The sequence below is a fragment of the Arachis hypogaea genome, chromosome 16, assembly GCF_003086295.3.
Source record: "Arachis hypogaea cultivar Tifrunner chromosome 16, arahy.Tifrunner.gnm2.J5K5, whole genome shotgun sequence".
Taxonomy (NCBI): Eukaryota; Viridiplantae; Streptophyta; class Magnoliopsida; order Fabales; family Fabaceae; genus Arachis; species Arachis hypogaea.
In genome coordinates, this window is record NC_092051.1 from 109,510,045 (window position 1) to 109,522,830 (window position 12,786).

Here is a 12,786-nt window from a genome sequence, read left to right on the forward strand (position 1 = left end):
TCCAGTTTGACCTCAAACTGGAGGTTAAACGTGTTCGACCTCCAGTATGCCTCCACCCTTTTCCACGTTTAACCTCCAGTTTAACCTCAAACTGGAGGTTAAACGTGTTCGACCTCCAGGGCTGCCCTTCCATCTCCACGTTTAAGCTTCAGTTTAACCTTAAACTGAAGCTTAAACGTGTTCGACTACATGACTCTCCAGGGCTACCTTCTTCCATTTCCACGTTTAAGCTTCAGTTTAACCTTAAACTGAAGCTTAAACGTGCTTCTACAAAAGGCCTCACTGGAAGTGTCTGGCGTTTAAGCTGCAGTTTAAGCTTAAACTACAACTTAAACGCCACTCTTGGAAAAGGTTTCTGGGCCAAAAATATTGTGATTTAAGTTAGTCTTTGAGCACAAATATTAACTTAAACTTACTTTGGTATGAAACCCAATTGAATATCATGGTTTATGGGATTGGGCCTGAAGGATTGATGAGTTTGAAATCTCAATTTATTGAGTCATGTGTCATTATTTGATTATCACTAAGTTGGCTCAATAAATGTTACAGGATTTGGATCAACAACCTCATCAAGATTATGGATCATAAACCCAAGGCAAAAGGAAAGCAAGGAGAGGCCTCAAAGCCCAAGAAGCACAACTGAAGCTCAATATAGAAAGTGTATAAATAGGATAGAAGTTAAGTTAGATAGGACGTTTACTTTCACTTTTAGCTAGTTTTCCTTTCCTTTGTAATTGAATTCAGAGCTATGATTCACTAAACCCCCTTTCATTGGGTTAGGGAGCTCTATTGTAATTCAATGAATCAATAATAGTTTATCTTCTTCTTCAATCTTTTCTCTTGAATTTTGTTAGAAAGCTTCTCGATCTAATTCCATTGAGTAGTTGTCTTGGGAAAGAAACTACTCATACTTGGAATCCTTCGGAGCCTTGGGAAAGGAATGGAGGATTCATGCTAGAGAAGCTTTCTCACAGTGGATTGGATTGGGGTTTGGATGGATATTGTGACATGTAATCCTACCAAATTGTGGTTCATGAAATTGTGTGGTATAATCAGTGATCAAGCATCATCTCTTCTTATGAACATTTAAACCAAGGGATTGGGAATTTGTTTGTTTTTAGAGAGCATTGGTGAGCCAAGGAATTGGGATCCAATCATATAAGATTGCCAAGCAAAATTCAATGAACGCATTGGTTGAGGAAGAGATAAACATGTTTTGATTCGGAGATCTCAATATCTCCTATAACCCAATGAATTCCCCAATTCTGATTTCCACTTTTTCTTTACATCCTGCAATTAAATTCATGCAATCACCCCCATCCCCTTTAATTTCAGCAATTTAGTTTCTGCTCTTTAATTCATGCAATTTAAGATTCAGCCATTTTAATTTCTTGTCATTTACTTTTCCCGCCAATTTTACATTCCGCAATACTCATCTCAACCTTGATTCCGCTCAACTAGAACACACTTCTAATCCGAATTGCTCATTCAACCAATCCTTGTGGGATTCGACCTCACTCTATTGTGAGTTTTTACTTGACGATAACCGGTGCACTTGCCGGAAGGAATTTTGCCGATCGTGCAATTTCCTAAATCGTAGCATAACAAGTTTATGCGCATCAAGTTTATGGCGCCGTTGCCGGGGATTGGTTTTCGATTGACAATTCTCAAATTGGAAGCTAACTAGATTGAGCAATTTTCTCTTGCTTTGTTAATTCTGTTCAAGATACTTGTTGAATTTTAATTTCTGCACTTGGTTACATGCTTTCCTTCTTTACGCCTTTAAATTCATGCAACTAACTCACTGACTCACTAACTGTTTGAATTAATTCCTCAATTGAGCTAACCATACTCTTCCATTAACCAAGAGTATTTCACTTGTTTGTGTTTGAGCTGTGTTCTTGTATGACAGGTAGGAGAGGAGAGACATCAACTCCTCCATATACCGAACCAGAGAGGACCCTTCATAGACTTAGAAGGGAAGCAAGAGGGAAGAGAGTAGTGGGAGAAGAGGAATCTGAAGGAGAATCTGAGGACAATTTTGAGGAAGCTTTAGATCTCAACATGGATAGAGAAGTTCACAACCATGAGAGAGCTGATGGAAACGATGCCATTCCTGAGAGGAGGGTTCTTAGTTCATACATAAACCCAACCTCTGGGAATTGTGGTAGTAGCATCCAGAAACCACCCATTCAGGCCAACAATTTTGAGCTCAAGCCACAGCTAATATCACTTGTGGAAAATCATTGTTCCTTTGGAGGAAGTGCTAATGAAGACCCAAACCAACATCTCACAAAATTCCTGAGAATTTGTGACACTGTGAAGTCCAATGGAGTCCAGGAAGATGCCTATAAACTGCTTTTGTTCCCATTTTCACTTAGGGACAAAGCAGCTAAGTGGCTGGAATCATTCCCAAGGGGGAGTCTAACAACATGGGATGAGGTGGAAAGCAAGTTTCTGGCACGTTTCTACCCTCCACAAAAGGTCAATAGGCTTCGATCTGAGGTTCAGACTTTTAGACAACAAGATGGTGAAACTCTCTACGAGGCATGGGAGAGATTCAAGGACTTGACAAGGAAATGCCCACCAAACATGTTCCATGATTGGGTGCAACTGCACATCTTCTATGATGGGCTCTCTTATGAATCAAGGAAGGCTGTAGACCATTCATCAGGAGGTTCATTGAACAGGAAAAAGACTGTGGAAGAAGCCATTGAAGTGATCGAGACAGTGGCTGAGAATGAGTACTACTATGCATCAGAAAGGCACAACACTAAGGGAGTCATGGAGCTGAACCATGTTGATACAATTCTAGCCCAAAACAAGGTGTTTGCCAAGCAACTAGCAGAGCTTACCAGGCAATTAGAAACAAAGCAAGTGGCTGCAATACACACACAAGATCAAGAGGAAGTAGGCATTGAAGGAGGTGATTGGGATGAGGCTAACTATGTGGGAAACCAACAAAGGCAATCATATGATCCACATTCCAACACTTACAACCCAGGCTGGAGAAACCACCCAAACTTTGGGTGGGGAAACCAACAAACCCAACCACAAAACCATAAACCTTACAACCACAATCAACATAACAATTCCACATACCAAAACTCCAACCAAAGATCATACCAAGCCACACAAAATACCTACTCCCAACCACCATATCATGGCCAAAATAATCAACATACCCAACCTAATCCGAACCAACAATTTCAAGATCAATTAAACCGGATAGAAGGAATAATGGCAACCATGAGTCAAGACATAGTTGAATTGAAGAGCTTCAGGGATGATGTGAGAACTACCTTAAGAAACCATGGTGAAAAACTCAAAAGGATGGAATCTCAAGTAGGAGAGCTATCTCAACAGGCACCCAAATCAACTGCAGTGTTCCCTAGTGACACAGAAAAGAATCCTAAAGGGGAACAAAAGAGAGTAAGATGGGAAGAATGCAAAGCCATCACCATAATGAAGGAAGTCTCAGAAGAAGAAGGAATCAGGCCCTCAGAGCAGGAACCAGAAATCTTGAAGGAAGGTGTGGAAGAAGTTAAGCAAGAAGGTGGAACTGAGCAAGCCAAGGAACTGCAAAAAGGCATGATGGAAATATACCAACCAAAAGCACCATTTCCTGAGAGGTTAGGAGGAGGTGAAAAAAGGAAAACCTACTCAAGGTTTCTAGAGACATTTAACTCTCTTCATGTCAATATTCCCTTTCTTGAGATTCTTCATCAAATGCCCACACACATCAAGTATTTAAAGGAATTGTTAAGCAAGAAAAGAGTTTTGAAGGGAGGACAAACGGTAACAATGAACAAAGAATGCAGTGCTCTCATCAAGAAGGACACACTCTCTAAGAAAACGGACCCAGGAAGTTTTCATATCCCTTGCATCATAGGGGAAACAAAAATTGACAGAGGATTCTGTGATCTAGGAGCTAGCATAAATGTGATGCCTCTAACTCTTATGAAGAGGCTACAACTGAATGAGGTGAGATCCACTGATGTAATCATACAACTGGCTGACAAAACTCAGAAGCAAGCTGAAGGGGTAGTTGAAAATGTGCTGGTGAAAGTGGGGGATTATTATTTCCCCACAGACTTTGTCATTGTGGACATGGAGGAAAGCTACTTACACCCTATCATTCTGGGCAGACCATTTCTAGCCACTACTAGAGCGCTCATAGATGTAGAACAAGGAGAGCTAATTCTGAGAATACATGATGAACAGCTCATTTTCAAAGTCTTCAAACCTGCATCTGAGCCTGAACCAGAACCTGAAAAGCCTAAAGATGATAGTAGCCATCCGTGTTTGGAGGAAAGTAATCCAGCAGCTGAGACCCTAAAACAGTCATTGGAAGGCAAACAAGAGTTGCAAGAGTTAGAGCCACAAGAATCAGTGGAAACAGATCAGAAGGATCCTCCTGACATAAAGGTCAATGAAAAAATCCTCAAGAGAAAGGGAAGAGTGATAGGGAGATTGCCAAGAGGATGGAGAAACAAGAAAATTCCCACTGAAGGTTTTTCTCCGGGAGATAAGGTGATATCAAGTCATTATCTGCCAATCCCACCTGGCCTCAAAACCATTCCTTCCCAGCTCCCTCAAGTGTTCACAATCAGGAAAGTTCTTTCTATGGAACATTTAGAGGTCATGAATGAATCAAGTGGGGACGTTTTCATAGTGAGAGGAGATGACGTCAAGCACTACAATCCACCCTAACAAGGGACAACCGTCAAGCTAGTGACGTTAAAGAAGCGCTTCATGGGAGGCAACCCATGTTTTTAGTATCCTTAATCTTTAGTGCTTTGCTTTACATCTAATAAAGCATGGTTTCTTATGCATGAACTTGAATCCTCAGGACAACTATTGATTAAGTGCACTAAACCTTGCATGTAAATTACAATTGGTCTCTAAGTTTGGTGTGCCTGATGGCACTCCCAAATCTTACTCAAATTGAATTCCATCTTTCATTCAATGTGCACAACCAAACATTAAGTTTGGTGTTCTTTTTGAACATAGTTTATGAAAAGCAAGAAGTTCCTCTGGATTTCAAAATTCATGACAAGTATACCATTCACATGTTTTAATACTTTGGTTTCAATTACTTAGGGTAGTAACTTTGTTTAGAATCAAAGAGCCAAGGTGACTATGATTTATTAGAATTATGCACACTCATTAAGGACGACCAATATGGATTTCATGTCATCAGGAGACTTAACCAAACACTAAGTTTGGTGTCCAAATAATAAGTGTGCATACATGTAGAAGTCACGGCTATAAGCTCAAAAAGACAAGCATTGATTTACATGTGCAAATACTATTCATAATTCACATGGACCGAAAAATGATAGCAAATTTGTTTGTTTGTGCAGGTACAAAAGAAAAGACAAAAATGGAGGAAAAAGACAAAGGGAGGTACGTGCTTGGTCAAAAAGAAAATTCACAAATCTTTGAAACTAACACATGGGAAAAGGAAGTTCTGCAAGAAAAGAAAGCTACATGTACAACCTAATGCACCCAGAATACTTCCAAGAAAATGAAAAGCAAATCGTCCTTATCCATAATTCATATATTTACCATCAAGCCACCCTTCACAAACCACCCTAGCCGTCCATTTTTCACTCATGGGCACTATAAAGAACCACTTGGGGAACGAGTCCCACACCACCAATTCTCCTTCATACACATTTTCCTTCATCATAGCATAACTATCTCTTGCCGAAAACAACCTCACCACACCTCCAACAACACTTCTTGCTTCACCTTGTTAACTTTAGCTTGTCACTTACCAAAACTAAAAAAACCAATGGCAGCTTCATCTAGCCACAAAAGAAGAAAAGACAAGCAACCAATGGAGGAAAACAGGGAATTCGATGCATGGAGATACAGATCAGTGTTCCATGAGATTCAAGCCGAATGGATGAGACCTAAAACGGTACTAGCTGAGGTTCCCTTTGACCTTGAAAAGGATGAGTTCCCAGGTGTTTGGGAAAAGATCAAAAAGAGGAAGTGGGAGCTCCTAACTAAGCCAATCACTAGAATCAACATCAACTTGGTGAAAGAGTTTTATGCAAATGCAGTAAGGGAGGATCAAACCAAGAACCCCACATACAAAAGCTATGTGAGAGGGGTGGAAGTTGACTTCAGTCCCAAAGCAATCATGAAAACTCTTGGCCTGAAAAACATACATTTCAGCCAAGCAAGTTATGAAGAAAGGATGATAGGAGAACCTGACTATACAACTATTGCTGAAGACCTTTGTGCCATCAGAGCTGAATGGGTGAGAAAAACAAGAGGGGCTCCAAGAGTCTTGAGAAGGGGAGACCTAACACCTGAAGCTAAAGGGTGGTATGCAATAGTTAGGAGATCCATCCTACCCACTGCAAACTCTTCAGAAATAGTCCCTAAAAGAGCCATCTTGCTACATTGCATTATGGTTGGAGGAGAGATCAAAGTTCATAAACTCATTGCTGAACAGATACAAGAGTTTAGTGAGAAAAGTGACCCTGAATCCTGGCTTCACTTCCCTAGCACTATCATTAGACTATGCATCGATGCCCAAGTACCACTTGAGGATGAAAGACCTAATTGGCTATATCCTGGACTGGCCATAACTGCACACAGAATGACTCTTGGCCCAACTCCTCCAAGACATACAAGAAGAAGAAATGAAGAAGGGCAACAAGGGGAAGCCGAGCAAGAAGCAGAACAAGAAAGACAGGAAGGAGAAGATAGAGAAGAAGAGCAAGAAGAGCAAGCAACTCCTGAAAGAAGACAACGAATTCCCAGAGACCCCATGGATATGAGCAGAATGCAGGAAATCATGGAAGGAATGTCTCAACAATACATGAGGTCTCAGGAGAGACAAGAGGACTTTCATCTAAAAATGATGGATATGCAAAGGAACTTTGAATCAAGATTCTTCGATCTGCAAAGGGAACAAAATTTACACTTACAGGAATCCTTCAGCCACATATGCCAACACCAAGACGCCAATGTCTTGGCAATCAAGGAAGCCACCACTTTACAGAATGCAAGATACTCAGTCCAAGCTGATTACAACATCAGTTCGCAAATCAAGCTTAACTACATAGGGGAACATCTACACAAGATGGACCCAGCATTCCCAGCTTATGATGAGTATTTCAAAGGGAGGAAAGAAGGAGAAATAAACAAGGCAATGATCCTTGAAAAAGGAGTGGAAGAAACGATGAAAAAGGCGGGATTCTGGAAAAAGCTCATAAGAAAAGACAAAGGAAGCACAAGTGGTCAAAAAGAGGCAGGAAGCAAGAAGAAGCAGGATCCCAAGAATTAAGAAGAACCAAGCAATAAATAAGAGGTGGTCTCGTTCCTTAATAATCAAATGATAATTGGTGAATTGTCTTTATGAACGTGTTTTCATCATAAGTCATTTAAGTGTTATGTGGAGTTTTTTTTTTTTTTTTTTTATGAGTCGTTTTTTTTAGTATGTGTGTTTGTTAATTGCTTTGAATAAAGTGAATGCCTAGATGTTTGGATATAACTTCACCTTCTTAAACAAGTGCGTGCCATGCTTGTTCTGTTTCCAAAAATAAAAGAAAAGTTTGAACAAAAGTAACTTGGCTAAATTAGTGACAAATCAAGTAGAATTAAGTGGTGGTATGCATGCTTGATTGTTTAGTCAGATCACTAAAATTAGAGTGTAGAATTATCATTTTTTATGTAGAAAGTGAAAATTGTCTATGGATCTTGATGAATAAATGTCTTTGGCCATGAAAAAAAGAAAGAAAAAGAAAAAGAAAAAGCCACGGAAAAAGGCAACCAAAAAGCAAAAAAATTGAGAAAATAAGCTAGGTACCAATGGTTTGAACTTCTGAGACAAATGCCTGTGGTGTTTATGTATTAAGGATATGCTTGGATGAATAGGTTCTGAGGAGTGTTTCAACACTTGGTAACTTGGGTTAACTAACCCGGGATTATCAACCAAAAGTCCATTATCAAGAGCAACCTAAATACAAAACATTTAGTCACACAAAGAGGTGCTGGGCACCAATGTCTCAAGAAGAAATGTGAACTAAAATGCCTAAAGTGGATATGTGTAGTGCACTGATAAGAAAAAGAAAATGCCAAAGGCTTGTGCAACACATGACACTAAGCAAACAAGGAGCAAAAGAAGCTCTAAGAAAAAGAAAAGAAAAACAAAGAAGAGAAAAGTGCCAAAGACATAAGAATAACAAGAGGCCATAGCAATGTTTGATGGATGCAATGAAAAAGTGATAATCCTACCTGATAAGTATGAAAAAGTGATGCTGCAACTTTCTGCATAAAACCCTTCTGATGAACTTCAAATGCTTGCTAATATAGCCAATGTAATTGCTTTCTGTTTCATACTTTCTTCTCAAATAACTCAGGACTTGCTTAGGGACAAGCAAGTATTAAGTTTGGTGTTGTGATGCCAAGGCATCATAGGCTAGTTTCACTAGCATTTTTCTGTTAGTTTTAGTTGTTTTATGCATTTTCTTGAGCTTAAAGTAACCAAAAATGGTTAAATGAAGAACAAAGTAATGAACCATCCAAACAATATGATTTTGATGCAAATTCCATGAGTTTTAGTTAGATTACTTAAATGCTATGAATGGAAGATTTCTCATGAAATTTTGCAAGACTTTGATGCAATTGTTTGGATGATTTCAGGGAAGAAGAGGCTAAGCAAGGAAGCAACAAAATCAATAAAGGAAGCTTGAATATCACATGTGGAGTTTAAGTTCCAGTTTAAGCCTAAACTGGAGCTTAAACGCCAAAATCATGAAGGATAAGAAATGCTGGGATTGAAGTTTAACCTCCAGTTTGACCTCAAACTGGAGGTTAAACGCCAGAATGAGTATGCCACCCAGGGAGGAGTTCCACGTTTAACCTCCAGTTTGACCTCAAACTGGAGGTTAAACGCCAGAACCAGGAAGAGTACCAGGGAGCCATTCCACGTTTAAGCTCCAGTTTGACTCAAACTGGAGCTTAAACGTGTTCGACAGCTTTTCTACTCCAGGGTTGCTCTCTCCATTTCCACGTTTAACCTCCAGTTTGACCTCAAACTGGAGGTTAAACGTGTTCGACACCTCCAGGGCCACCATTCTAAGCTTCCACGTTTAACCTCCAGTTTGACCTCAAACTGGAGGTTAAACGTGTTCGACCTCCAGTATGCCTCCACCCTTTTCCACGTTTAACCTCCAGTTTAACCTCAAACTGGAGGTTAAACGTGTTCGACCTCCAGGGCTGCCCTTCCATCTCCACGTTTAAGCTTCAGTTTAACCTTAAACTGAAGCTTAAACGTGTTCGACTACATGACTCTCCAGGGCTACCTTCTTCCATTTCCACGTTTAAGCTTCAGTTTAACCTTAAACTGAAGCTTAAACGTGCTTCTACAAAAGGCCTCACTGGAAGTGTCTGGCGTTTAAGCTGCAGTTTAAGCTTAAACTACAACTTAAACGCCACTCTTGGAAAAGGTTTCTGGGCCAAAAATATTGTGATTTAAGTTAGTCTTTGAGCACAAATATTAACTTAAACTTACTTTGGTATGAAACCCAATTGAATATCATGGTTTATGGGATTGGGCCTGAAGGATTGATGAGTTTGAAATCTCAATTTATTGAGTCATGTGTCATTATTTGATTATCACTAAGTTGGCTCAATAAATGTTACAGGATTTGGATCAACAACCTCATCAAGATTATGGATCATAAACCCAAGGCAAAAGGAAAGCAAGGAGAGGCCTCAAAGCCCAAGAAGCACAACTGAAGCTCAATATAGAAAGTGTATAAATAGGATAGAAGTTAAGTTAGATAGGACGTTTACTTTCACTTTTAGCTAGTTTTCCTTTCCTTTGTAATTGAATTCAGAGCTATGATTCACTAAACCCCCTTTCATTGGGTTAGGGAGCTCTATTGTAATTCAATGAATCAATAATAGTTTATCTTCTTCTTCAATCTTTTCTCTTGAATTTTGTTAGAAAGCTTCTCGATCTAATTCCATTGAGTAGTTGTCTTGGGAAAGAAACTACTCATACTTGGAATCCTTCGGAGCCTTGGGAAAGGAATGGAGGATTCATGCTAGAGAAGCTTTCTCACAGTGGATTGGATTGGGGTTTGGATGGATATTGTGACATGTAATCCTACCAAATTGTGGTTCATGAAATTGTGTGGTATAATCAGTGATCAAGCATCATCTCTTCTTATGAACATTTAAACCAAGGGATTGGGAATTTGTTTGTTTTTAGAGAGCATTGGTGAGCCAAGGAATTGGGATCCAATCATATAAGATTGCCAAGCAAAATTCAATGAACGCATTGGTTGAGGAAGAGATAAACATGTTTTGATTCGGAGATCTCAATATCTCCTATAACCCAATGAATTCCCCAATTCTGATTTCCACTTTTTCTTTACATCCTGCAATTAAATTCATGCAATCACCCCCATCCCCTTTAATTTCAGCAATTTAGTTTCTGCTCTTTAATTCATGCAATTTAAGATTCAGCCATTTTAATTTCTTGTCATTTACTTTTCCCGCCAATTTTACATTCCGCAATACTCATCTCAACCTTGATTCCGCTCAACTAGAACACACTTCTAATCCGAATTGCTCATTCAACCAATCCTTGTGGGATTCGACCTCACTCTATTGTGAGTTTTTACTTGACGATAACCGGTGCACTTGCCGGAAGGAATTTTGCCGATCGTGCAATTTCCTAAATCGTAGCATAACAAGTTTATGCGCATCAAGTAGCCACTAACGTGGCTTCTTCTCTTCTTCTTTTGGCCTAAAATCAATCAAACAAAGTGCATCAAAGTCTTGCTCTTAATCATGGGATCATGCATCATCCAATTTATCATATAATTCATGCAAAATTCTCATGAAATCATGTAAAGTGCACAATGTATGCTTGAATCAAGATGTAAGTGAATATCTATCCAAAACTAGCTTATTTTCCAAGAAAATGCATGAAACTACCTTAAAAACAGTAAAGAAAAGGTCAGTGAAACTGGCCAAAATGCCCTGGCATCACAACACCAAACTTAAAGCTTGCTTGTCCCTAAGCAAGTACTGAAACAAAAGAATGATGAATGGAATGCCAAGAGAAATGAGTCATTCTTGTGGAAGTCATGTCCCTGGTTTTATGGTGGTTTCATGCATAGCAACTTAGGTTCATTCCTGGCTTTCAGACTTTTATCATGTCCTAAGACACTCACTTTGATTGCATCCCATGAGACTTTTATTCATTGATCCTTTTATTGTCATTTCAGGATTTATTTGTGTTCTTAAGCTAAGTGCTCTGTAAGGGGGCAACTTTTTAGAATAAGCTTTCAGCCAACACTCCCGAACCAGTTGGTTCAAGGTGTTGGGTGTTGAAGCACCCCTAAGGACTTACTTGCTCAAGTCTCTCCCCCATACATACACACCACAGGCATATGGTTTATTTATTTTCTTTTCTTGAGACCTTGGTGTCCAGCACCTCTTTGGGTTACTAAATGCTCTGTAGTGAGGGTTACTCTTGATAGTGGACTTTTAGCTGATAATCCCGGGTTAGTTAACCCAAGTTACCAAGTGATAAAGCACCCCAAAGAGCTTATTCATCCAAGTAGATCCCTCACACAGGAGCACCACAGACACATGCTTCAAGATTAAAACCATTGGTTCCTAGCCTTATTGCTTACTTTTTTTCTTTTATTCTTCCACTTTCATTGTTCTTTCCCTCTTTCTTATTAGGATCTTCTTATTTAGCTAGTCTCATGGGGTGTGTCTCAAGCATAGTATTCAAGACAGATAGTTGTCTTCCCACCCTTGTGGTTGAACCAACTTAGCAAACTTATGACCACACCACAAACTCATGAACTCATTCCATAGTATGAACTCTACTCTGGTCTTTTAAAAACACTCATTCTCCTTTCATTTGATTCAAAAGGACAAGCATACAAGTAAGTAAGGAGATGATGCAGTAATGACATTCAGACTAGCAAACACAGCCCTAATCAACAAAAAGCTTAAAAGAAAGAATTGACATGCTTATTCACAAGGAGAAATCACACATGCATACAAAGAAAATAGAAGACAATCATGCAAATTAAAGTGCTGGAAATAAGTAAGAGGAGTAAGGAACTTTACCACCTTGTATTTTATCTTCATTGTTGTTGCCCTTTTCCTCCTATTCTTCCCCTTCCCACACCAGACATAGAAAGATTGCTTATACTCAGGCAACAATTAAAACAGTGGTGACAGGGTCCATAATGTCTTAGAATGAAGTGTGAGTATGTATGTATTTCAGCAAGCAAGGTTAAGGATACAATAAAGACACAAGAGATACAAACAGAGACATTTTGATTGCATTAATAAGTGGTGTTGGCATGGTACTTTGCATGAAAGTTAAGTGGCAACACCAAACTTAGTGTGCCACTGTCAATCTAGAATGTTGCAAGTACCCAATGAAGATTGAAATTCAAATTGTTGCATGGCAACACCAAACTTAGAGTGTAATCATATGCCAAATTATTGAAAGTAAACTAAGCAAAGCAAGGAAATGTTACCTACGGTTGGGTTGCCTCCCAACAAGCGCTCTTTTAATGTCATTAGCTTGACATGTTGTTCACGACTTTCTTCCTCTTCTTCCAGTTTGTTAAGAGGAATGACCTCAAGAGGAAAGAGGAGCCAGTTAATGCCCCTTATTTTGAGTGCCTCTCCCCAACAAGCCTTCTTCTGTTGTTAGCTTGAGTAAACTTGCTTGTTGGGGTAGGGGTGGGATGGCTTTTGGTTGACCTTTTCTTCTTC

The 12,786-nt window shown here is 39.4% G+C and overlaps 1 non-coding gene across 1 annotated transcript; it reads right to left on the minus strand.

Annotated features, from left to right (window-relative positions):
* Nucleotides 1-2,490: 2,490 nt before the first annotated feature.
* Nucleotides 2,491-2,594, minus strand: LOC112760036 (small nucleolar RNA R71). The gene has a single exon (XR_003180494.1). It is a non-coding gene; the product is annotated as a small nucleolar RNA R71 (small nucleolar RNA).
* Nucleotides 2,595-12,786: the final 10,192 nt, after the last annotated feature.